The sequence below is a fragment of the Gasterosteus aculeatus genome, chromosome 4 (genome assembly GCF_964276395.1).
Source record: "Gasterosteus aculeatus chromosome 4, fGasAcu3.hap1.1, whole genome shotgun sequence".
Lineage (NCBI taxonomy): Eukaryota > Metazoa > Chordata > Actinopteri > Perciformes > Gasterosteidae > Gasterosteus > Gasterosteus aculeatus.
Window position 1 is genome coordinate 33571804 of NC_135691.1, and position 23848 is coordinate 33595651.

Genomic DNA, 23848 nt, shown 5'->3' on the forward strand with positions numbered 1-23848 from the left:
TCCTCCACCAGCGGTGAACAGCATACAAGCGAGATGACGTGGTGTTGTGTGCGCGGTTTCCATGTTGGGATAAACGCAGAGACGTATTCATCCTGCAGCCCGCCGCATCCCGCATCCCGTCTCGAGCAGCCAATAGGAATGCTCGTCTGCTACCCGAGGCCGCCGGAAACGCTGTCTTCAGCCACTTTCCATATTGATGGCTGCTGTGTCACATGCTGGCCAACCAAGCTGGTTCGACTTTAAATTCAGGGTTTGACCTAAAATATTTTTCAACTTTTGTTTTCATTTTTTGACATAATATTTTGTAACTTTTTACCCCCCAAAAATTATTTTTACTATTTTATTATATTTTTTTAGGTTGTTTTTTTTCGTGACATATTTTGAATTTTTTTTGTTTGGGATCACAAATGCAAATCAGATGTCATTAACCAATTTTCCAATTTGTTGGCACTCTTTTTAATAGCCACCTGAAAGTTGTTTTGAAATGTCTTTGGTTTTGTTATTGATATTAAGTCCCATTAGGCCGGTTTATACGCTGTCTGGAATTGCATTTGGATGAGTTTGAATGGTGCATTATGAATGTAAATTCATGAGTAATTTATCAATACAAAGGGCAACTCGTGACATATTATATATTCTAACTTACAAAACACCCCCGCTGGACCCTGTGACGGGGGGGGTCGTGTCTGCGTACAGATGGGGTGTGATTCCTTCGGCTCTCCCCGTTGGCTGTGAGGTCATTTTGACGACACACTCAATCCCGCTAATGAAGGATCGACCTTGAAGCTGTTTGTGTGCTTCTCGGTTCCTCCGGGGAAACCCTCCTCCCTCCACGGACAAGTCCTTACGGGACATTGCGTGCGCGTGCGAGGGTTACATGGCGAGTCACAACCCTAACCCTCGCCCCGGCATCCTCGGCGTCTGCCGTCGACCCGGCCAATCACAGCCAAGGATTCAGTGATGCGGCGCCCCTCTTCCTGGAGGGATTCCTGGCTGAAAGAGAGTCTCCCTCCCACGTCTCCCCCACCCACCCACCCCCTCCTGGAGTTTCTCCCTCCAGCCTTTCTCACCAGGTGCGTCCGCCGCTTGTGTTTGAACAGAAGGTGATCCGGCGCCATCCACACTGTCATCATCCAGCCCTCTCTCTCTCCTCCTGCTCCCTCTCTCGTCCAAACAAAGCTCCACCTCTCCCTCCGTCCCTCCCTCTCTCGCTCTCTCTCTCTCTCTCTCTCTCGTGTCTCTCCCAGCCTCACACTCACAACACACACTCACTCACAGACACACACACACACATATACTATCTGTGTCCTCGTCCTCCTCCAGATGAGCGCGCCTCGTTGTCAGGGCGAGCAGATTCGGAGCTGAAGGTGTTCTCTTGTTGCCAGGTAAGAGCGCACATTTCCTCTTCGGGCTCCCCCAGAAGTTACGAAGAAACGGGGCGTCCCTCGCCACCTTGTGGGTGTGTTTCGGCGGCGGGTTGCATGTGTACGTTTGATGCATCGGCGTCTAGGTGACATAATCAGGGAGGGCGGGTGCTTTTGAGGGTGCGACCGGGGAAGTGCCACAACTCCCGTGAACGCCAATGTTTTTGGCGCCCTGATTTTTGCCGCGCCTTTCACGCCGCCATGTGCACCTCGGGGGCTTTTTCGGGTGGCCGTTCGGGTCTCGTCTGCCGCGAGGCAGAGAGGGTGCAGCGCGGCTGGGAGAAATCAGATCAGCGACAACATATAGAGCATGTCTCCGGTTGCGAGGGGAGACCACGGCGTGGGCGTGTGGGCGGATGGAGAGGCGGGGAGGGGAGGGGAGGGGGGAATGGAGACGGAAGACGAGCAGCTGCTTTCATCCCATGGAAAGCTAATCCCTCCCGTTTGTTCACCCCTCTCCATCAGATAAAACGGGCCGTCTGCTGCTCTGGTGCCCTGGCTTTTATTTATTTTGTTTCTCTCTCACTCTTCTCCACCCTTCAGTTGTGATGGGTTTATCTCGGGCAGGGAGGAAAGAGGCAAGCTATTGATTCGGGAAATGAGCTGTAATGTCGTTTGATAGGGGAACAACACATCCCTCTCTGTCTGTGACCCCCTCCCCACCCCCCCCGCATGCTTTTGTTCCTCTCCGTACCTTGTGCTCAAAATCTATTATTCAAACTCAACCGTGACAATGAATTCCTCCTTGCAGTCACAATCTTGTAAGCTCATGAATCTACATAGTGAGCAGATACAATTGAAAAGCCACTGGAGCCACTTGCATTAGGGGCCCCAATATCTCTGCTGTTTTGTGTGATCGGTGGGAACCCCCCTCCTCACGTCCCCCCCCAACCCATCCCCCGTGGCCGTAAAGATGGCTTATCACCTACCACAGGTTCACTGATAGATCGCCCAATGGCCGCTGCTCACGGAGCCGATGGCTTCTCGGGCAAACGCGACGCTTTGCTGGCAAATAAGCTATCGAAGGGAGACGGGCGGCCTATCCCGGATTACCCAATATCTCGGGAGGCAGGATTCAGCCAACGCAACCGGGGAGACGGGAAAATGGAGAGGAGGAGGGGGAGGGAGGAAGGGAGGTTCCGGGGGGCTCCTCGGGTGTTGGTGTTAAGCCCAGAGCTTGGAGTACGTCAGCCACGGAAAGCGTCCCGCGAGTCAAAACTGTTACCAGGTGACGGAGTGAGGGAGAACAATGCAGCACTCCATGCCCCCCCCCCCCGAAATCCCCCTTTGCACCGATCTAAATGACCCCTAATCTCATTTCCCAAGGCAGAGCTTATGTTTACATACTCTCTGGGATCTTCTGCAGATGTTGCATCTGCATTTCATCGGATAGGCCCGAGGCTGCGCCTGGACCGGAGAAAGCTGCTCGAAACACGTACTGGGGTTCAGTCGGGGGGCCTCGACTTCCTGCGACTTCTAATGTCCGAATGAGTTTCGGACCCCGCAGAGCTCAAGTTGTAAACACACGTCGTCTTGATAACGGTCTTATTTACACAAAGTTTTTTCCAGGCTTGTTAAACGGTTAGTTAATAAAGCATGGGCCAAAAAAAAACCCCGAGCTACACTCCCCCCCGGCAACGGCCGCCCACTGTTGTCTGGGCCCAGCGAATGCTGGAGGGAACTTTTAAAAGAGGCCGAGGCCGAGGATGAAGGGGGGTCTACCGGGCTTCCATCGCATTTGGCCGAAGCCTCTCGTTTGTGAGCCGGCGATTAAAAGATGTCGGGGGAAACGGGGGGAGCACGAGTGCAGCAGAGGCAGCAGGACAGAGAAATAACGAGCCGGACGCCTGTTTCTGCTCGGGATAGCAATGCAAAACGGAGGCTATAAATAGCGCCTCTGCCATGATTTGACCTTCCGTGGCCACTTGGTAGCAGGCGGCCGCGAGGAGGGAGGTGCCCGCATCAGTGGCGCTGTCACCACGGAGACCGACCCGTGGGAGATTGATTTTCCTGCTCGTTCTCCACGTCTAATTACCTCCCTTTAATCTTCATCATCTCATCATCATCTCATCCTGATCATGATCAATGGTTGTACAGATAGATGCAGCGAATAATGCTGTGCTGATGAATGATCCTTTTTTGTAGGAGCTCAGTCTTTATGTTGTACAACGAGGTGCCTTTGGGTGGATTATTGATTGACTGTTAATTACAGTCCAGTCACTGCTACAGTAGGCTTAGATCAAATACATTGACTGAACCCTTAAAAAAAACCCCAACTCATTAGTAGTATTTAGGCCAACTGGTCGAGTAAAAAGACATCACAGTCGATCAAAGATCACTTCACTCAAGTTTCAAGCTGCAAAAAGAGAGACAAAGTTGAAAAGAATGAGACCAAGTTGAGATGGAGATGAAATATTCAACGTTGAGTGAGTTCACTTTCTACGGCGTTGTTCTGTAAATTAACGGGGCCATCTCATTTTTTTCTTGTTTTCTTGATAAAATCAGCTCGTGTGCAAATCTGCTGCTGTCTTTTCTGCTGAAGGCTCACGCCGTGACTTTTGAGCTGGGTTCACTTTCTAGCTTCAAAACAGAGATACTCTGACTCATCGGTCGAACTCGATTAAAAAAACTAAATGAAAGAAAGCTAACCAATTTACCTGAATTGATTTTTCTGACAATGACAGCATATCATGTCCATTCTCAGCCCTGGCATTTCAATCATTCCCATCATTTGAGGCCCAAATCACATTAAGTACTTCATGGCAAAGCTACTCCAACCCTGGTGGGGGGGAATTTCAATCGATTTAAAAAAAAGAATGTGTTAGTGTCATTTGGCATTTGTCGAACTTTGGTCAAATTCAACCTTGTGGATCAGTTTAAAAGTCTAAATTGGATTAGTTATAGATGTATTTCCTCAGTTTAACATCAGCAGCAATACCTCATTTCTCAACCGTAAAACATTTTAAGAAACACCACCATGAAAAAGCATCCGTAACGTAACGTAAACATGAGGAATCTTAATCACCACCAATACTTTGTTGATTCCCATTCGCGGTACACGGATGACACGGCGAACACTCGTTTGGCGCCAAAGACCTCAACGAAATTTCCCAAAGGCATTTCAGAAAATGACAATCGAAGCTCTGTCAGCTTTCAGCCATCAAGCAGCTTTTTTGACAGTGGAACGCTGGTGAATTTAACAAAGAGCGAGTGGGACCTCTTCGTCACCACACGCAGCACTGTGCCGCGTTTAGTGCAGAAAGACCCAAAGCATTGTTTGGTTTCCCGACAAAAGCCCATTCTTCCACTGGTGTGCATTTTAAATTTGAATTCATCCGCTGCCACAAGGGTTCGGAAAGGATCATCGGCACCGTGTCACATGACTGCTTTATTAGATACACATGTGAATGGCTTCGGGCTAAACCATGACTTTTACTCAGGTGTGTCTTAAGGACATAACCTGTTATTCATCACGAAGGTACAAAGTGTATTACAGGAAGATTTTATTTTTTCATGGCTTCTTTCATGATTGTCCGTCAGAGCGATTTTCATTTGGGTGGTATAGCGACGGCGGCAGGGGCATTTCCATTCTGATACTGTAGGTAAGGACGAGAAAATGATTTCACGGCGAAACTTCCAGTCTGAGAGCTGTAATTTTAAAATCCCCTTTAGGGGGAAATTGCTTTTGCCCTCCCACGATTTTTTAATATCCTGGTTCGTACTCCGGGCTGCTAAAAGGCATCGTCTACTCGTAGCGTCGCTCCTGCAGCTGCCCGCGGGTGCTTTGTGGGGAAGTTATTAGAGATTAATACTATCTGGTTGTGTGGACGGACACGAGCCCTGAACCGCGCGGTACACGGACGTCCTCCTTAGCCCCCCCCCCCCAACCCCCTCGCCTCGACATAGTGGGCGAAACAGCCCCTCTGCCTAATGAAAGACCAGATTAATTATTACTGAAGGGCACGTAGCATTTAAAAAAAAAGAGCCCCTGGAGGACATTTTCAATGTTTCATTAATGTAATGAGGCATTGAAAAAAGAATTCTCTCCGTGTGCTCACCTGAAACCCTCACGCACATCCACCCCGCTCTGAAGACACACGGGGGCATCCGAGGATGTCTCGGCATTGTCTTAATAGGAAAGAGAAGTCCTCCTGGGCGATGTCAGTAATAACCCGACCAACTTCTCTTCTTTGTGTGCATTGGGGTTTTTTTTGTGCGTGAAATGATGAGATTATGGCGCTGCTACGCTCTCTGGTCCCCCGGAGGCTGAGCCCTCTGTGTGGGCAGTGGGATCGTCAGCGTAGAGATGAGCCGGGAATCTAGATGACTGCCGTCCTTTCTGCACCGTATCTCACACTCCTTTGTAAGAGTGAAACAGCTCGTTGTTTTCTCTTTATTTCGCGCCAGGGGGGGAATCAGCAAAGGAGAAAACGTCCATTTCAGCACAATGACAACACGCTGTGCTTAATTTGAAAACTCTGATTTGTGTTTTTACAACTTCTTCAAGCTCACAGTCCTCCACCGAGCCTGTCGGCGTCCCCGCAGGACGCGGAGCACGAGGGCGAGTCGCCTCCGGAGTTCACTCGCCGCTCCCGCGTGCCCTTTCATTCAGAAAGCAACACGACACCCAGCAGCGTTCGCAAGATACAGCTGCACGATGGGATGAGAAGAAGAAGAGGAAGAAAAAAAAAAAAAGCAATTAAAATCAGTGTCACCCTGCATCGCCCCGATCGTGTCACAAATGACCTTGGTGGATTCGAAATGTGTCGCAGCGAATGTGTCGCCCTGAATGCTGGGAAGCACGAATAGTTTTTCCCGGAGAAGTCACGAGTGCGCTCTGGACCGAGGAGAGCAGCTGTTTTCGCTGCCAATCGAGGTCACTGGATGCTTGTTAAATTCACCGCGGACGAATTAAACGGAATAATTGTGTACAAGAATCAACAGGGCATCTCGAAATATTTCTCACGTGACTCTACTTTGAAGAAGAGTTCTTCTCTCTGATAAAGGGAATGCGGCTTGATGAGAAAATACCTCCTCACCTCCGTGGCCTCGTCCACCCACCCTCACACGCGTGCCCTCCGCCGCTGACCGCCCAGATTTCCCTCAGATGCAAACATTCCCCTGGCCGTCGCCATGGCAACCAAGCCTCTTCCCTGCTGTAGGTTGTCATGCCACCCACCGCCACCCCACCCGCCCACCCGCTATGCTCTTCCTCCCTCATTAGCGCTGTACTGTAGATGACACGTGTGCGAGCGCTGCACGCCCTTTTTCCCCCCCGTGGCCCGTGTAGTCGTCGCCCCCCCCCCACCCCCCCGTCTCTTTTCCCAAGCAGTTGCATCACACCGTCGACGACGGGAATGTTCTCTCGCTCGAGAGGAACCGCCGGGCGGCACAGCCACAGTCGATCGCTCGGATCGTAGCGCGACCAGGCGAAAGACGGGGAGGTGGAGCAGCAAGCGGCCGGCGGTTTGCTCCACAAACCAATTCATCCCCGCAAAATGGAGCAGCTTGACATGTTTGGGGCTGCCATGACGAGTGATGCAAATGTGGAGGCTCGCGGGTCGGCGCTGTGCAGTTGAGTTCATTCTCAAAACCGAGCTTCATGGTTGGAAGGCAGGGTGAGGGGGGGGGGCAGGCAGGGGTCTTTTCTTCCAAAACATGTCCACCCAGTCAGACGAAAAAACACTCATTACCACAGCGCCACAGGGCCCACTTGGGGATAATAACTAGGCATCTGCTTAAATTTGATATAAAGCTGGCGTACTGGGTAGTCTGGAGTCGGCGATAGTGCCAGAAATTATTGTCGTCTCTTAAGCTGCGTAACTCCGGCACGTTGCTGCTCAAGCTGAAGCATTTAAAGGATTCCCGCTCTGTTATTCAAACCAGAGGGTTTCACCTTTTGAACCCGCCGAATCGGGCTGCATTATTTCCTCCAGAGAAACCTGCAAAAATACTCAATTTATCTGAGAAAGACATTTCTGATGGTCCATGGACACGTCATGTAGGTCAAAGACTACTCGGGAAAAACAACCAAGAGAAAGTGATGGAATATGCGGCTTGAAGCAGATTTTTTTTTTCTCCAGCTATTCAATTAAGATTTCATTATCAATGAAATTAAACGTGTCCCTTTCTTTTTTTTATGATTTATGAAGTTGTAATTGAGTCATACTGCACTGACGACTCACTCGAGTTTTTTTCTACTTCTATTCGCGCCGTTTTGATTGAGATGAAGGAAAATACGTGGCCACAGTTCAAAGGGTTAATGGGATCTCTACAATTAAACCCCGGGACAGAGTCAACAATATTTTGTGAGGATGATTATCTATATTTACCTCTCTGCAGAGAACCGGGAGCTCAGACTGTCATGATAGGGACTGACTTGTATCCCCTCTGTTTGACAGGCGGGGCTTGAGGCTCGAGGAGCCATCTTGCTGCTGGTGAAATTTCCCAGATTACATTGGCCGTTCCTTATCTCCTAAACGAACTCATTACCGTGACATCCTGCTTTCCCTCCCTGGAAACAGATGGGCCTTGAATTTCTAATGAAACATGGCCGTCCCCTCCTGTACTTTAACTCTCAGGGCTGTTGTTGCTATTGATTTTGACTCCATAGCCAGATGAATAATCTTGGGTGGGGGGAGGGGGGGGGGGGTTGTGGATGAATCAAGTCCAGACCTCTGAGCAAAATTGGACGCTTCCTATGTCCACCTGTGCCTCCTTTTGAATACAATCTGCTGCCTTTTGCTTCTTCATGAAAACATCAAAGGACTCCTGAATGTATTTTCGTGAATACTATTCAAAGTATTATTCCGATGGTTGAGTTTGTCGCCAGCAGAAAAATGGTTTGTCAAGGTTGAAAGTAAACACACACGTATTGGTCCGAACATTGTTTCTTGGACAGGTCATTTTTTTCGCTATGGGCTCGTCAACTAGCATCGTCATTCGTTCCTAGCTGTGATATCGCCGAGTGGCCTGAGAGAGACGATGTGCAAAACACGGCCCATAAAGTCAGCCATGCTTACCCCCTAAATGGAGTTTAGTGAGCCTAACAAGACAAAACATTTCAGTCCTGTCAGTCACCGCCTTTCCTTGAAGCTTACTGTAATTGCGTATGCAAATTGCCTTAGATTATGAGTGTGCACCCGCTGTAGGGTTTGGTGATTGCGAGTTGCGATAATGATGGATTTCCTCACATTCATTTCTAACGCGTCGTTAATGAAGAGGCAGCCACTTAAAAATGTGGATTATGCATCCGTTGTGATTTATAAAACAAGCTCGGCGAATCTGCCGCCATTAACCACAAGGATAGCAATTAAAAGTGGGACCCGGGCTGAATGCCAGCGCTGGAAATGGAAACTTTTTGACTCTGCGACTGTCGGGACTTAAAAGAAAAGACCCTCAGGAACTCGGCTCGGGTCTTAAGGAGCTGTTGCATTTATTCACCACAGTCTGAACTTTGTTATCTTGGGTTCAGGGGCTCTTTTCCGATCGGCCGGGGGGTCCCGTTCGCCGGCTAGTGGGTCGCAGTGAGACGTCACGGCCACCAGGCAGCGCCGCACCCTGGAACGTGGCTTCTCACTCTCGTAAAGGCTCCTTTCATCCCAAAGGACCAAAGGAGATTCCACAATTTCACAAGACGCTTCAAACCCGACCTGCTTCATCCTTGTGTTCTTTTCAAAAGAAAGAGCAGAGTGGCGTGCGGAACACTAATTAAACGTCTCTCAATTTAGTTTTTTGAATAACTTGTGGACACGTTCTATCCCGAAGAGCTGTTAGCATCTCCTAATTGGCCTCAGTTCCACGTCGGCGCACCGAGATTCCAATTTTGCGAACACAAAGTGTGTTATAATTTGATTTCTACTTTAATCAGCAATTCCCTCCAGTCAGGCACTGACGAATTCATTAATTAGATATGGTGGGAATCTTTTTAGAAGGACGCTTGGAGTCCCAGAAATGCGTCCCATCAGGCTGTTTGGATACCGCTTGGCTCAGTTTGCTCGCCCCTCGGTGATAGCTGCGTGTTCTGTGGTCAGAAAAAACGTACTTCTTATTGAATCTATCTCCGAGGTCTGCAAGCAAACAGTGTTGTCCCTCTGTGTCGTCTCTCGCTCTCTCTCTCGCTCTGTGTGTGTACAGTAAACACAGTCAGTGACTCATGACTTCCTCCCAAGCTTTGGGGTCACGCCATCCTAACTCGCCCGCTGTTTACCCTCCGTCCACCTCCTCCTATCTCCTGCGCTCCTCTTCGCCTCGGAGGCAACGGGCGTCTTTGAATGACTGGAACAGAAGCCCTGTAACTGTGTTACGATAACAGACTATTTATTTAATAGGACCTGCATCCTTAATCATGCTGTTCTGATTATTGCGTTACAAATCCCTCACGTAAACTAAACCAGTTCCTCCTATAATCTCACACAAAGAAGGATTTGGTGTTGCTCAGCGGCTAAAAGGGCCGACGGCCCCCCTGTAATCTGATACAGCGAGGGAACTGGTCTTTTAAATGTTGAATTGATATGGCGCTAAATACGCTGGGCCTCGGGGTCTCGGTGGTGAGCCGGCGTGTGGATCAAAATGAGAGCTCAGTTCCTTCGAGCGGAGCTGCGTTTTGCCCGTTTTTTTTCAACCTGGCTGGAACCGCACTACTTCCTCACTTCCCAGACGAGGTTGTGTCAGTCACACGGTGGGATGAAGAAAAGCACGTGCTGTCCGTGGCTCAGAGCGGGTGACGGCGTTCTGCATCCTCGGAATGTAACATTTGCATACAGATGGGTCACTCATCTGGAAATAAATCTGAATGCATGATGAATCCATACAGGGCACAAGTGCTCAATTCACGACATCGAGAATCAATGTGCTTATCACGGGGAGATGTGGTCCAAGGTGACAGACGGTACCCCCCCCCTCTTTTAGAAAAGGGACTATTCACGTGGAGCCCAAGGAACAACTGGAAGGTGCTTAACTCATCGTCACGCACAGCAGACCGGAGGCTTCCGTGCGTCCCCAACGCTGAAGGGGGAGGGCAGAGTCCGATTCAGTACCGCAGCCTGGTGGACAGCTCCCTCCTTCACTGAAGCTTAGTCCCGGACCCCTTCGTCCTTGTGGGGGGGAGGCAACTCCTTCTGTCCCACCGTCAGCGTGTCAGATGTTTTATTCAACGAAGCCGGGTGTATTTTTGGCACCTGGCTGCCTCATCAGAAAGGAAAGAGAAGGAGGGAAGGGGGGCGAGGTGGGGGGGGAGGGGTTGGGGCTCCAGAATGGGGTCATGACCGCTTTGTGTTTCCGAAACCTGCCGGACCACCGCGGGCTGACATCAAACAAGCAGAACAGCTGTTTCCACACGAGCTCCTCGTAGAGACGCTGCTCGGATGAAAGGAACGCAAAGTTTTTGATTGGGGGGGGGGGGCTGCACAGATCAAAGCTGTGGTGTTGTGTTTAAATGGCGGAGCAGAATGATTTCAAATTGATTGTTTCGGGGGGAGGTGCACGATGTAGTGAACTCAGTCTGAGATGTCGGGGACACTCGTGAGGTGCTTTGAGATGTGACCTGAACAAGACAAAAACACGGGAAATATTCTGATGTTGTATAAATGAGATGATGCAAAGTCTCAGTGTGGCAGTGTTTTATTAATCAGTTAATCAGTCCTGAAATGAGTTATGAGTTTGTTATTATATCATAAACACAAATTAGTGAACACGGCCGACAGTTTCCAACACAACATAATGCACTCAGATTAGGCCTCATCATTCGAACGCTCACATTGCAAAAGAATAAACCGGTTGATTTATGAAAGCCGGCATCACAGTCTTTTATTTAGCGTTGAGTCGAGGTTAACGAACAGAACATCTCTCTAGGAACCAGAATACTCAGGTAAACGCTTCAGCTGAAGGAGGTGAGTGTTGCATCCGTTCGTTCTCACTAATTATCGCCTCACCCGGGTGGGGGTCAACGGTTGTGGTTGATGGTGCAGTAGCTGGACTGTGCCGATCCGCTTTGATAAGACTGCCGGTAGTTAACAACCGATTGAATGCTCAAAATATATATATATATATTTTTTTTTTCAACTCTCTCTGAAGAGTTGAAAAAATGCAAAATCCTTTCTCTCCTCTGCGGAGGCCCAGACTCAAAGCCCCAGGCTGAATTTGAAAGGCAGTGAAATGTCAAAATTTCCATGTTGTCATTTCCAGAGAGGGACAGACACCGGCTGTATTTCAGGGGCTCGTGTTTGAAGCTCCCCTCTTTCATTTTAGTTTTTCCACTTTGTGAGGATATCAGCGAAGTGAGGAGAAGGACAATGTACAATCTGGATGGGAAACTTGTATTGTGTCCTCTCAAATGGAACGTGAATGAAAAACAGAATAGTCACCAGTGTGTGTGTGTAATACTGCATATGGACCTTATCAGCATATGAACGGTGGCACTCTAGGAGCGCATGAAGGAAACCAGGGCATGTAGATTAAGGTAATCTTGGGCTAACCAGCTTTCAATAATCACACCTTGGATTTAAATGTCACCTTGCTGTATTTAAAGTGATTAAATGTTAAAAGCAGGACGCAAGGAAAAGACAAAGACAAAAAGACTCCCAAAAAGTTGTTTTCCTCTTCCTAGTGATGTTCTGAGAGCGTTAGAGGATTTAAAAAGTGAGCAGAGACAACACACCGTGAAATGCCATCGCATCAGGCGCGCACTCAAAACACGGAATGTCCCGCCTTCCTCTAATTCACCATAAAATTATTTTCCTCCTCCTTTTGGTCGTCTCCCTTAGAGGTCGGCAGCCATGGTTCCGCGAGCATTCATTAGGCGTAGATACAAAAATGGGAGCCACTCACAGGCCACCTCTCGCCCTGCCAATTTGAAGGCACGGCATATCCGTTATTCATTCATTCATTTGAAGTAATGGGATTGGAACCGCCGTTGTAGTGGCAGCCTTCAATAAGTGCAACTCCAATTACGGGCCGAGGCCCTTTCATCCCGAGCGTGGCCTGCACCAACATCAATGGTAACGATTCCTCCTTCATCAAAGGGTGGAAACGCTGCCGGCCGCACGCATTAAGTCTGCCTCCAACCAACCCAAGATCTGCTTTGCACTCTTTCCCCGCGTGGTTCTCAATATCAGAAAGCGCATGAGCCGCATCCAAAGAGAGGGGAGGACGTTTTCATGTCACGGTTGTAATTTAAATTGGACTTCTGTTACAATTACATACATATATACATATTTTGTGCATTTTTTTCGCCTGGTACTGACTGAACTGAGCGTTCATTTATTTAATCTCCAGATCCGTCAGATCGCTAACGGAAAATAGGACACATTTTTGGCACGCTGTTGACAGGCTCAGCGAAGTGGGACGCACCCCGCGACGAAGTACAGCAGCAACTTGAAGACACAGAACAAGAATGCTGAATGAAAACATACATGTCTAATAATGGGGCCGAATGTTACCATCCTAACGGGGCCGATAACGAGCTTACTGTACGGAGACGCGTTTGATTTGTTGGCGTGTCAGCGCCGCCGCGCCTCAGCGGCCCGAGAGATGGAGGCGCTGCCAAAAGGGAGGGGGAGGGTGGGGTGGAAGGCCGGCGTGACGAATGACACGGCCGAGGGTTTGATTAGGTTTTTATCTGCTCTCGGGACTCTCGGGGACGCACTGAGATTGATGGAGGCGGCGGGGCGCCGGTTTTATTCGGACGCCGCGTGCTCGGCTGGGACGCGGCGTGCCAGCTGACAGATGAGCGGGCCCCCTCTCCTCTTAGAGACTCACTTGTCTTTAGTTATCTCCCGCCAGCTGCGCAGCTGGGGAAAAAAACAGCTGGCAAAAACAGCAGGCAGAACTTTTTCTCTTTTTCCGTCTGTGATGAACATAAACCGAGTTGGTCCAGTCGGCCGAACCCGGACGGGAAGTTTCTGAGCGACCCACATTCATGAAGTAGTAATCCCAAAATCTATGCACGACAACAGCATCGATCGACCGCATTTAGTCCCACCGCGTTCAAGCGTTGCCGCCATGAGGCGGGGGAAGCACTCACGTCCAAGCCATGGATTTTCTTTAAGGTGCAAGGTCACCCTGAGGAACACTGTCCTCGTGATGAAAGAGAAACATCCAAACATTTGTAATGAGATGATTGGAAGCAGGTTGTGCACGAGGAACATGCAGATTTATGCTGTAGGGAGAAGGAGTGTCTGAGCTTATTTATGTGTGCTGGAAATAACTTAAAAGGTAATCACATGTGAGTAATCACCTTAATGGATGGGAAGAGAATCTTTGAAGAATTCGGAATGGAAAACTTGAGACACTTGGGATTGTTCAAAGATAAAGTACATACGTAGCTTAAACATCAGTACTTTACATTTTTAAAAACAGAAATAATAACGTGGTGTTCGTGGCTCACAAATACAAACGGATGGGAATAAACATTGGTTCCACAAATGAATAAAACATGAGCAAATGTAAAAAGATTTGCATTTTCTGCAGCGTTTTGAGTGGAAAAAAAAATCCTTTTGTGAGCTTTGATTTGTCAGCGATGCCGAGACGTTACTGAGTCGTTGTTGTGCCGCAGATAGTAATTATGTTCCCTCAGAAAAAACGGTTTTCAAAAAGCATAAACGATTCCATCAAACCCATTGGCTTATTTAGTCTTTGCGTTGTATGTTGAGTGGAAAGCGCGCGAAGGTGACGTGATGTTTGCACGTTTCTGCGCGAGGTGACGACCAAATATTTGTGTTTGTGCCACTCTGACGGGCTAAAATCCCAAAGGAAAACAAACCGTCGCTTTTCCCTTTTCTTAATTTACCGACACGGCAGAACCACTCTGCGGCGTGTGCGGTCCGTCAGCATCCATTCCCCTCACTTACCGCTAATGGCCTGTGTTGAGCAACAAGCAGGCGCGCTCCAAACAGAAGCCGCCGCTAAACGGCCGTGCCTAATAAAGCCGGGCTTCTTCCAAAACGGAGAGCCGGCGCATCCAGAGTGTTGAAAACCGCCAGCCTAATCGGCCTTGATGAGAGCCAGTGGGCAGAGCTCGCGCATCCACCGCGGCGGGAAACCAAATGGGCACACGTGGCGCTAAAGCGGACACGGATCGCCGATATTGACGAAGCCTTGACTTGCAGACGCGGGAGACGAGCGAGGGTGGTTCGGACAACGGGCCCGACGTTTTTCTAAACCAAGCTCCGTTGACGTCTAGTCTCATCGCGGGACGTAGCCCTGCTGACATTTGGTTTGGTGACCGTTTGCACGAAGTGCAGTGCTTTCGGACGGGGTTCTGGTTGCGGAGAGCGTTTGCCGCGGCTACTTTGGCAGCAGAACCGGCATCCTCCCCGGAGTCCGTGGCCTTTGGGTGTGATTAAGCAACGCTGGCATTTATCGAGCCAGTGAATTTGGACGCCCTCGCCGCGTTCATCGCGCCCCTCGTCGAGGTTTCCACTCGTCGATGCTGACAATAACCGCAGCTGCCTCGCCCCCGCGAGCTTTCGCCGCCTGTTCGATGGACGGCCAAATTGGTCTTTGTGCCAATTGAAAAATCTGCTCCTGAGGATCTCACTTGACGATCGGCACGGAGCTCATAGACACGTGCACCTGGAACCTGTGTGTGTGTGTGTGTGTGTGTGTGTGTGTGTGAGTCACTGGTGCCGCACACAAGTCGGTATTGGCAATGATACATTTCCCTTCAGCCAAATAAGATACTATTTGGTCCATTGAATTGACATTAGCCGGCTTATTTTTCAAAGGGCTCCTAGGCCAGCGGGGGGGGGGGCACTTTGGAGGGTTTCTGTGGCGCATCCAGACGAGCGTGTTTGCCATCTCGGTCCAGGCAGCAGCTGTGTTTGGCGAGCTGAAGTCAATGGCTGACATCTAAGCTGCTGAATCTACTGTACCCACAGGCAGCCTGGAGCACCAGACCCATCCTGGAGTCACAGCCTGGTGTGCACACGCAAATGAGCATTAGTTAAGGGTCAGCCTTTAATTACTTTTGACATGTTCCTGCACCTATTCATCCGTGACATGAATCGTCTTGCATGTGTGCTTTTCGGGTTTCTCTCCCTTAGACACAAAAGAAGCCGCTCTTCACGCAAAGCTTTCCAGAAATTGTGCTGTAACATTATGGTCAGATTTCTAGAACATGAAGAATTTAACAGCATCAAGCTGAAATTTTGGGCTGTGTGCCCAGATTTTTTTAAACAATCCCAAATTACATTAGAACATTTTCTCATAGCGCTACCTATTAGCATAAAATATGATTATTCTAGAATTTCCGATCTGCTGGTGTCCTGTCAGCTTCAATGAGCCACATTTCCCTCTGTTTAACCCACTTCAAATTCCCGCGGGGATTTTCTATGACCCAACACGGTGAAATATCTCAGGTTTTAGGTTGAGAAGAAGGTGAACGTGGTGCTGGGATTCGACGTTCAGCACAACGCCTGCTCGGGTCTAATCGGCAAAAGCCGCTTTTATGGTTTGTTTATTGTGCTTTAACCACCAAAACCCCTCGAGACACGATATAATTACATCATATGATATTCAGACTGCACACTATTAATAATTGAGTGTGGCGCAGGTTTCAATGCAAACATAGATGCAGGCTGGATTAGATGCCTCATGCAGCGATATCTCGGCCTATCGTGTGTGGAAAATGGGAAAACGTGAAAGTGGTTATTATAGTTTTGTATTAAAACACAATTGAAAAAAAGAAGGGTTTCAAATATAATATATTACCTTTTGAGCATGAATCACATCTGTGAGGATGAGGCAATGCTATGAGAGGAATGAACCTGAGCCGTCCAACGCGTACCCGCTCTCGTGGCGTCTGCTCAGACCTGTCAGCTTCCCCTCGCGCCCGAGTCCTGGGAAGAGGAGGAGGAGGAGGAGGAGGAGGAGGAGGTGCTTCACCACAGGCCAGAGCGTCCTCCACCCAGCCCCCTGCTCTTCTGGCTCCAAACGCAGCAGTAAAAAGGTCGAAGCATCCTCTGCCGCCTGTCGCTATGTTCGCCCTTTCTGCTCGCCAAGATCCCCCATTGACCTCCGGTTCTATAAATTATATTCATGCATATATAGAATGATGATGCAGATAGAGGAGCGTACGATGCCTGAGCCATGTTTGACGGACACACAGCCGGGAGAAAACATGGACCCCATGGTGGCCTTTTTATTCTTATTAAACGGCAATCCTCTGCTCCTCTTCTCTGTAATTATGCATTCAAGTGACACACTTATTTATACCGTGCAGTGGGTCGCCCAACTGCCACGGATCCTCTGATTGGTGCAACTGCTTTTCTAGGTCAGACAGTGGATCCAAAACACACACAGACTCACATTTTCTCTTCCTCTCACACACACACACACACACACACACACACACACACACAGCCAAACGCTTCCACTGGGGAAGGTGATGTGCATTATTCGCCTGGTTGCTCCTCTTCCTCCCAAATCTAAATATAAACATGACTCACGCCATGCGATGGTAATTGCAGTGACTCAAGATGGCGGCATACCTTCAGCGGCTCTTCACCAAGTGTGACATGTCCTCCCTCCCCGAGTCTTTTTCTTTTTCTCCCGTTTGTTATTCAGTCCTTTAAATGTCCGCAAAAATACAGCTGCTTTTGCTTGGGACCAATTCATCGGTGATAAACGTGGCTCGTGCCGGCGGCCGCGTGATGCTCAGCGCCCCCTTCCTCCACCCCCCCCCCCTCCCGAGGGTGCTGATCAGGTGGGTGCTCATCTGGCGACGTATGTAAGTGTTGATGAGGCAGCGACCTCGATTTTTAACAGTATGCATTCCTATGGTGTGCTTCTTTTTGAAGGAAGCGAGGCTGACCTCTCACTGACCGCTCCATCATCTCATTGGTCCTTCATTGCTCGATGTATTTCAGCTCCTTTGCCTCCACCACCATCCATCACACCTCGTTGCAACACATCCCGTCTCTCCACCTCCCAGAGTAGGAAGAAGATGACTTCCTTTTGAAAGCCGTAGAAAAGCTCGGTCCCGCGCTGTGCTTGTCCTCGGGGGGTCTGGTTGTTTCCATATCCAGGCAGGCTGGAAACTGAAAGCCGGCCGCCTGAAGGAACTAAACCTTCTAAGTGCTCTCTGTCGCTTTGCATTTCCAGCTTTGTATTAACATTGCACGCTGCAGAGCGGGGAAGGAGGGGGTGGCTGAAAAAGGAGAAAACCTTCAGGCTACAATTCAGCTCAAAGCACCGATCTCAATGACCCGGGAAAAGTTCTGTCCAGCAAAAGATTCTTGATTCACATTTCATTAGAACCTGATCACCACATAAAACGCTTGCTTTATCACGCAGCTGTGAGTTGGTAAAAGCCTTAATTGCTTTTTTTTAAGGGAAGATGAAGCAGGCAGAAGGACCAGGTGTCCTCTGGCCTTTGGTAGGTGATACATGAGCGTCAATGATCTGGTCTCAACTTTCTCTCACATTTAGAGAAACTTATTGCACGGTTCCTTTGACGGTATTCTAATTGTATGATTGCAGCAAGATTTTCCTCAAAAGTCCAAAGTGTGTGTGTGTGTGTGTGTGTGTGTGTGTGCGCAACCACGGTCCTTATTTAGGCTGAAAGATGAGCCGATGAGCCCTGCAAGCCGATGAATATGAATTCATTTGGTGGCACTTAGTGCTGCTCCTTTACACCGCTCCCCTCCCTCCAACGGCCCCATCCACACCTCTCCTCCCTCCACCTTCTCACTGGTGCAGCAGTGCAATCTTCTCATGCAAATATCCCGGGAGGTGGGTGGGCAGTTGAGGTGGCTAACTTGGGAACATAAATTACATTTGCATGTGATTTGATGGGAACGCGGGGCTCAGTGGGAGCACTTTGCAGGAATAACAAGTGAGAAGACGGGCTTGATTGCACTCCTCTCTTTACTGACTTTGAGGTTTCTCGCTCTGTTTTTTTTGTTTTTTGCCTCATAGTTTGGACCCAAATTGTCACGTTTACCCTCAGTTGCCTCTTCATGAGGTATACGGGGTGAAGGTAGTCACGTCGAACACAAGGAGGCTGATTTAACTTCCCTTTGGAGACTTTAGCTTCTGCTGCCTTTCATTACATATAGGTGTTTTTCCTAACATTATCAATATAAAAATATAACAAGAAGGAAGAATTTATGCATTCAATGTTTCTTTGAGACACCATCTAGACGGTTGAATCTTAATGTATTTGTATTATTAAATAATTGGCTATTTGAAAAGTCTCAAGACAATTTTGGCAATAGATGTTTCCTGATTTCAAACACATTAAGGATATGTTAAGACACAACATACAAACCAATCATAAAACCCTGACTGTAGTGCCATGGTTAGGACACGTCCTGCCTTCATTATACACGTTCACCCTTTAACAGCAAAGCCGTTGATGCTTAAGTGTTTAGTTGTCCAATACGAGGGAAATCCTCCCAATGTTTGACGCAGCCAAATGAAATGCAATTTCATTGAGAGCCACGTTATCAATCACCCTGTGAGACACACAAACACACACACACACACACACAGACACCAACGCCACACAATAGTTCACATGACGCAACGGGCCACCTTACGTAACGCACGTCTCCGCTGGAACTGGAGCGTAAAACCAGACCAGCCAATCATGAGACTCCTTCTCCCCGTCCCCGCTCATCCCCCCATTTTTAAATAAGCTTGTCTGTGCACATGTGCAGAAAGCATAATCAGAAGAGTAATTTAACTTCCCAACCAGTGGCTGGTGACGTTTTTCATTAGGCCATAATTAGTAATCAATATGAGGTTTTCCTAGAGAGGGGTTTGTTACAGCGCTGGTAATTGCTTCCTATAATATGCAGAAATGCAAATGGAAAAAGGATCAGTTGAGAAGTTGTGGGCTGAGACCGAGCGCGGCGACAATGGGCGCTTTTGTTCGCCGGGGGGTTGATAATGACTGTAGTGCGGCACTGGGAAATTACAGCCCTCATCCTGGCATTTCCAACGGACATCGAGTTCCAATTAAAGGGGGGAGACGGAGCCCTCCGAAATCAGGAGGATTGACTGACATTGATCATATGCGCAATATAATGGCGCGCCAGTGAGTTAGCATCCATACGTAGCAGCCACATTAATCAGAGAGCAGTCCATGTTTATGCTACCATCTGTTGTTATACGTTTGGATTGATTTCCATCAGACATAAGCTCTATAAAACGCCACATTAAAGAGCAGTATTGGCTGTTTTCCTTGTCTTTCACCCGCTTTTCTGTCACGTCTCACAAATTATTAGACGTGTGCACTTTGCCCCGCTATCTCTTCACGTGGCATATCGCCGCTTCCGGCTTCGTTAATGCTCTGAATTTAGCATGTTTAAGTTTAAGAAGGGTTTATCCTCGCCCTCTCGGCGGGGCGCGGGGTGGTGGGGGGGGGGTCACAGACTTGAGGCTACAAGAGCTCCTTAACAATACTTTTCACCATTGAATAGGAAGCTGATTGGCACGTCGGCGGAGGCCGCACTTCACCACGCTGGGTGCTCATTTTCTCATTTCAACAGGTCTGATTAGCTTTAACTTCATTGTTCTGTAGAGTTCTGAATCACTTGTATTTAATGAGGCGATGTGTGACGGGGGAATGCGTGTAAAAAAAAACAATAGGTCAAATTAGCGTGTCAAAAGTAGCCTGACGCTCACTGTTCGCTAAGTCACTTTTTGAGAAAGATCTCAAGATGTTCTTTTACATTACAGGTCATTTAGCTGATGCTTTTTATCCGACTATAACTAACAGTTATGGAATCTTGACAGAGGATGTTTGATGAGGGGGGGGGTCACCAGTCAGACTTCCAGCAGACTATTCCGGCGGATTGCTCACGGAATTTGGCCCTTTCACACATCCGAGGCCCAATCACAGGGAATCGGCTAACTTTGATTGCTTCCCATTAACCTGCGTGAAACTGCGCCCGACACGCTGCTCCATTATGTTCGACGCTCTGCTCCTTTCAAAAGAAGTTGATGTTTGACAAATCACCGTGAAAATGTTCAGCCACCGTGGCGCTTTTAAAATAGGTAGAAATGGGCCGGCTGCCTGGCAGCAATGAGCCGTAAAACAATCACGTCTTCTCCGTCCGGAAAATAAAGAAAGTTGAGGGCGATAGCATCTCGAGCCTCCCGGAATGTGGAGTAAAAGATGTAAGGGGGAGATCAATGTTCATTCATGTGTATTGGGATCAAACGTGAGATTTGGCTTCGGTCTTTGTTGTTGTTTGATAACTGTGAAACAGATAAAAGTGTTAACGGCTCGCGTCTTCACTTAAGGGAAGAACAAAGTCATTAAAGGGGGAACCCGGCTGAAAGGAATCCGCCGTATAATCGCATCGGGGTGAGCGATTGCCTTTTATTTCACAGTTTCAGTGTCCCTGTAAAAAACACCTCTCAGATTGTATTTATTATGGGTCCATTCGTCATCTTTTACACGCCCCCCCCCCCCATCACAAAACGTCTTCACAATAGCAGAATTTTTTTAATACCAATAGGCTACTAGTGAAATTCTACAATTCTTGATAACCTATTTCTTCCACATATATGTATAGAGCTAGTGTCGTAAATCAGCTCCTTCAAGCAATACTTTTCGTTCAGGTTTCTCCATTGGCATTGGTCACATTTGACATTTCCTTCAACTCTCATAGACAGAGCTTCAGAAATGTCCCTGAAGGCACCACGAGGCTTCACTGCGTTGTCTACAGCGGGACTAATTCGATTCGTCTGTCCGTCTCTGCAGGCTGCACGTCTCAGTCGAACCATGCCCTCATCAAACAAACTCGATTAAAACAGTATAATCTATGTGGCTTCTGGACGAGGCACTCTGTGTGTGTCTGTTTGTGTGTGTTTGCCTCCTGATGTTCTGACGTACAAGAGGACCTTCGTTTTCTATCCATTTAAATACTGACAGCGGCACTGAAATAAGCATGCAGGGCGCTCAGGGCCACCGACAGCGTCCCGGATGACGATACCTCTGTAGTTTAAAGCCTGGAAAACATGCAGCTTCTCAGTGTGAGCGGCACAGGGGTCTGTTGCGTTACCCACCACACACTCAACCTGTCAGCTGACCCACTTCTTATGGGAAAGAGGAAGTTCTTGGACAAATTTGCATCACCATGCTCCTTTCCGATCACAAATGAAGTCATTTTATTTGCCTAAAAAAAACTCCAGCATTGGTCCGGTATCGACGTCTGTGTGTGGTGAAATCACCGTACCATGAATATGATCAGGCCTAAAACGTCCAACTCATTTTATGTTCATTTGTGTACATTTATCCTGCAAAAGGACGTTAGATTGTCTCCTCCATTACTTACAGCAAAGGCCAGAACGGAGAAGACAGGGACCGGTAGGCGGTAACTCTTCAAGCGTACATACGGCAACACCAGGCCCTTCTTTAATCAACGTACCCCCCCCCTCCAGGCAACTGACCCCCATTGCTTGGAGCACTTAACGTACCACATAAAGGCGCATTCTACTCGCCTGAATGGCCGCATCAATTGGCTGAAAACGTACCGGCGGCAGCTTCCTCAAATTCAAATTGCCTCATTTGCGTAGTATGTATGTGCAATCACCTGTGCACGCTGAGGGTTGGAGAGGAGAGGAATGAATGTTGGCCGGACACAATGAGGTTTTATTGTCTGGTGTGGAAACTAAATTTCATGGGAGCTCATTAGACGATCCACCTCAAAGATTCCCAAAGAAAGAATTGGCCAGTTGGATGAGCGCAAAATTGGATTCTCTCTACTCTCTTAACTGCAAAATAGCCAGCACTCAATCTGGAACTAATGAAGTGGATCTTGATACGTGTTTCAGATCAAATGTACCGGCAGTAACAAAGTCAAATTTACCTTTTCAAAGATTATCGGGCCTTTTTTCTTGTCTTGAAACAAAAGGAATAATTAAGCATTATGGAGATTTAGTTGAGTAAAGTCTGGCGTGTGCGCATGTAATTCAGGTGATATAATAAACGTAATGTCAAACATTTTAAACACTAGAGTGTTTTTCCGCAATAGTGCCTCAATTTTCGAGCTTTTTATGTTCTTCTTATGTTCTCTTAAAAAAAAAACTAATTGCAAAAATGCATCACATGCTTTATGAATTAGTAAAACCTGAGCGAGCCCCGTGTCTGTTCTTATTTTATTTTCCTCCTGTGACAATGTCGCATTATATCATAAAGTAGTTGGAAAGCAGAAAATGTCAAGGCAATCTGAAACGTCGGTTCTGGTGTCAAGTGATTAAAGGCTCCTTTCACAGCTCTGAGAACATAATGGGACATTCCACTTCCTCCACCAACCAAGAATAGACCTTCACACAATGCTACGGAAAGGGTTTAAGTGTCATGCACAGCATTTTATCCTTAATGAGCAGGAATGAAAATATCTTGGGGCAATTTCTACACCTTCGGGTTTAACAAGTAACTATATGAAACCAAAGCTTCAATATATTTTGGGATGATGGAACAGGTGCAGCGCTGTAGTTATATCGTCGGTGGAGTCTTCCTTTGGACGCGCACAATCCAATGAGTTTCTATTGCTCTCGCAGGGGTGAAGCTAGTTAGCTTAGCTTGGTTGTTCATGGCATAACACCTACTGTATTTTTTCAGTAGGTTTTCAGAAGATTTTCTGGTCCAGCTGTGGAAATACGACCCTCAAGCTTATATTTTCCCTTATTTTTTATTACCATTACCATTTGAATCAAATTAGTAGACACCTCAAAGCAAACGCCGATCACAATGAATACTGATTTTTAGCCAAATGAAACTCTTGGTCCAGTTTGTAAATGGTTCTCCAAATATGCAAAAATCGAATGTACTTCAAAAAAAATCTAACTCTTAAGGCTAGCAAATAGCAAACTCAACATTTCTTTTCCAAACTGCCCCTAAAGAGATCTTATTATTAGCAGAGGTCCAATTTGAGGTTCATGCATCCCGTCTCCGCGACTCTCATCAGCGGAGCCCACTAATGAGTGTTGCTTAGCAACCGTTAAAACAGGGCTGGTTAAAGTCAGCGTTGGCAAGAAGACTCCTGCTCGGCGAGGTCTTTTTTCTTTTCTTCTCAACTTGCTCTTCATGTGCCATCTGCGTGCAGTAACAAGGCCCGTTTTCACGGTGACATCAGAGAGGATGCCTATTATTATAATTAGTATTTGGAGTAATACGACTTCGATATATATATATATATATATATATATATGTATAAACTATGATAGTTGAATAACATTTATGCATTCTGATCTCTGTCTCAGTCTCTGCTCAAATAATATACTGAAGAGGATCCTGCATGCTCGATGAAAAATGAAATCCGTCTTCTGCCTGAGGGAGGGGCAGAGTGTTTATATCCACAAATTATTAACACAATGCGGCACTTAAGTCCTTGACGGGAACCGTTCTTACTGAAATTGCAGTATGTAGCGTCCCATTACACAACCTTCAAACGTAAAAGAAACCCTCT

The 23848-nt window shown here is 47.7% G+C and overlaps 1 protein-coding gene across 9 annotated transcripts in view; it reads left to right on the forward strand.

The window, feature by feature from the left end:
* The first annotated feature begins 1234 nt into the window (after positions 1–1234).
* syt1a (synaptotagmin Ia) overlaps positions 1235–23848 on the forward strand; it is an 84443-nt gene continuing 61829 nt past the window's right edge. For 4 of the 9 annotated variants that reach the window (XM_078100488.1, XM_078100489.1, XM_078100491.1 and 1 more), the window contains exon 1: positions 1251–1385. The gene's annotated coding sequence lies outside the window, so the exon portion shown is untranslated. Of the gene's footprint in view, positions 1386–23848 lie in introns of all 9 variants that reach the window. The other 5 variants (XM_078100487.1, XM_078100493.1, XM_078100496.1 and 2 more) reach the window with 4 other exon arrangements.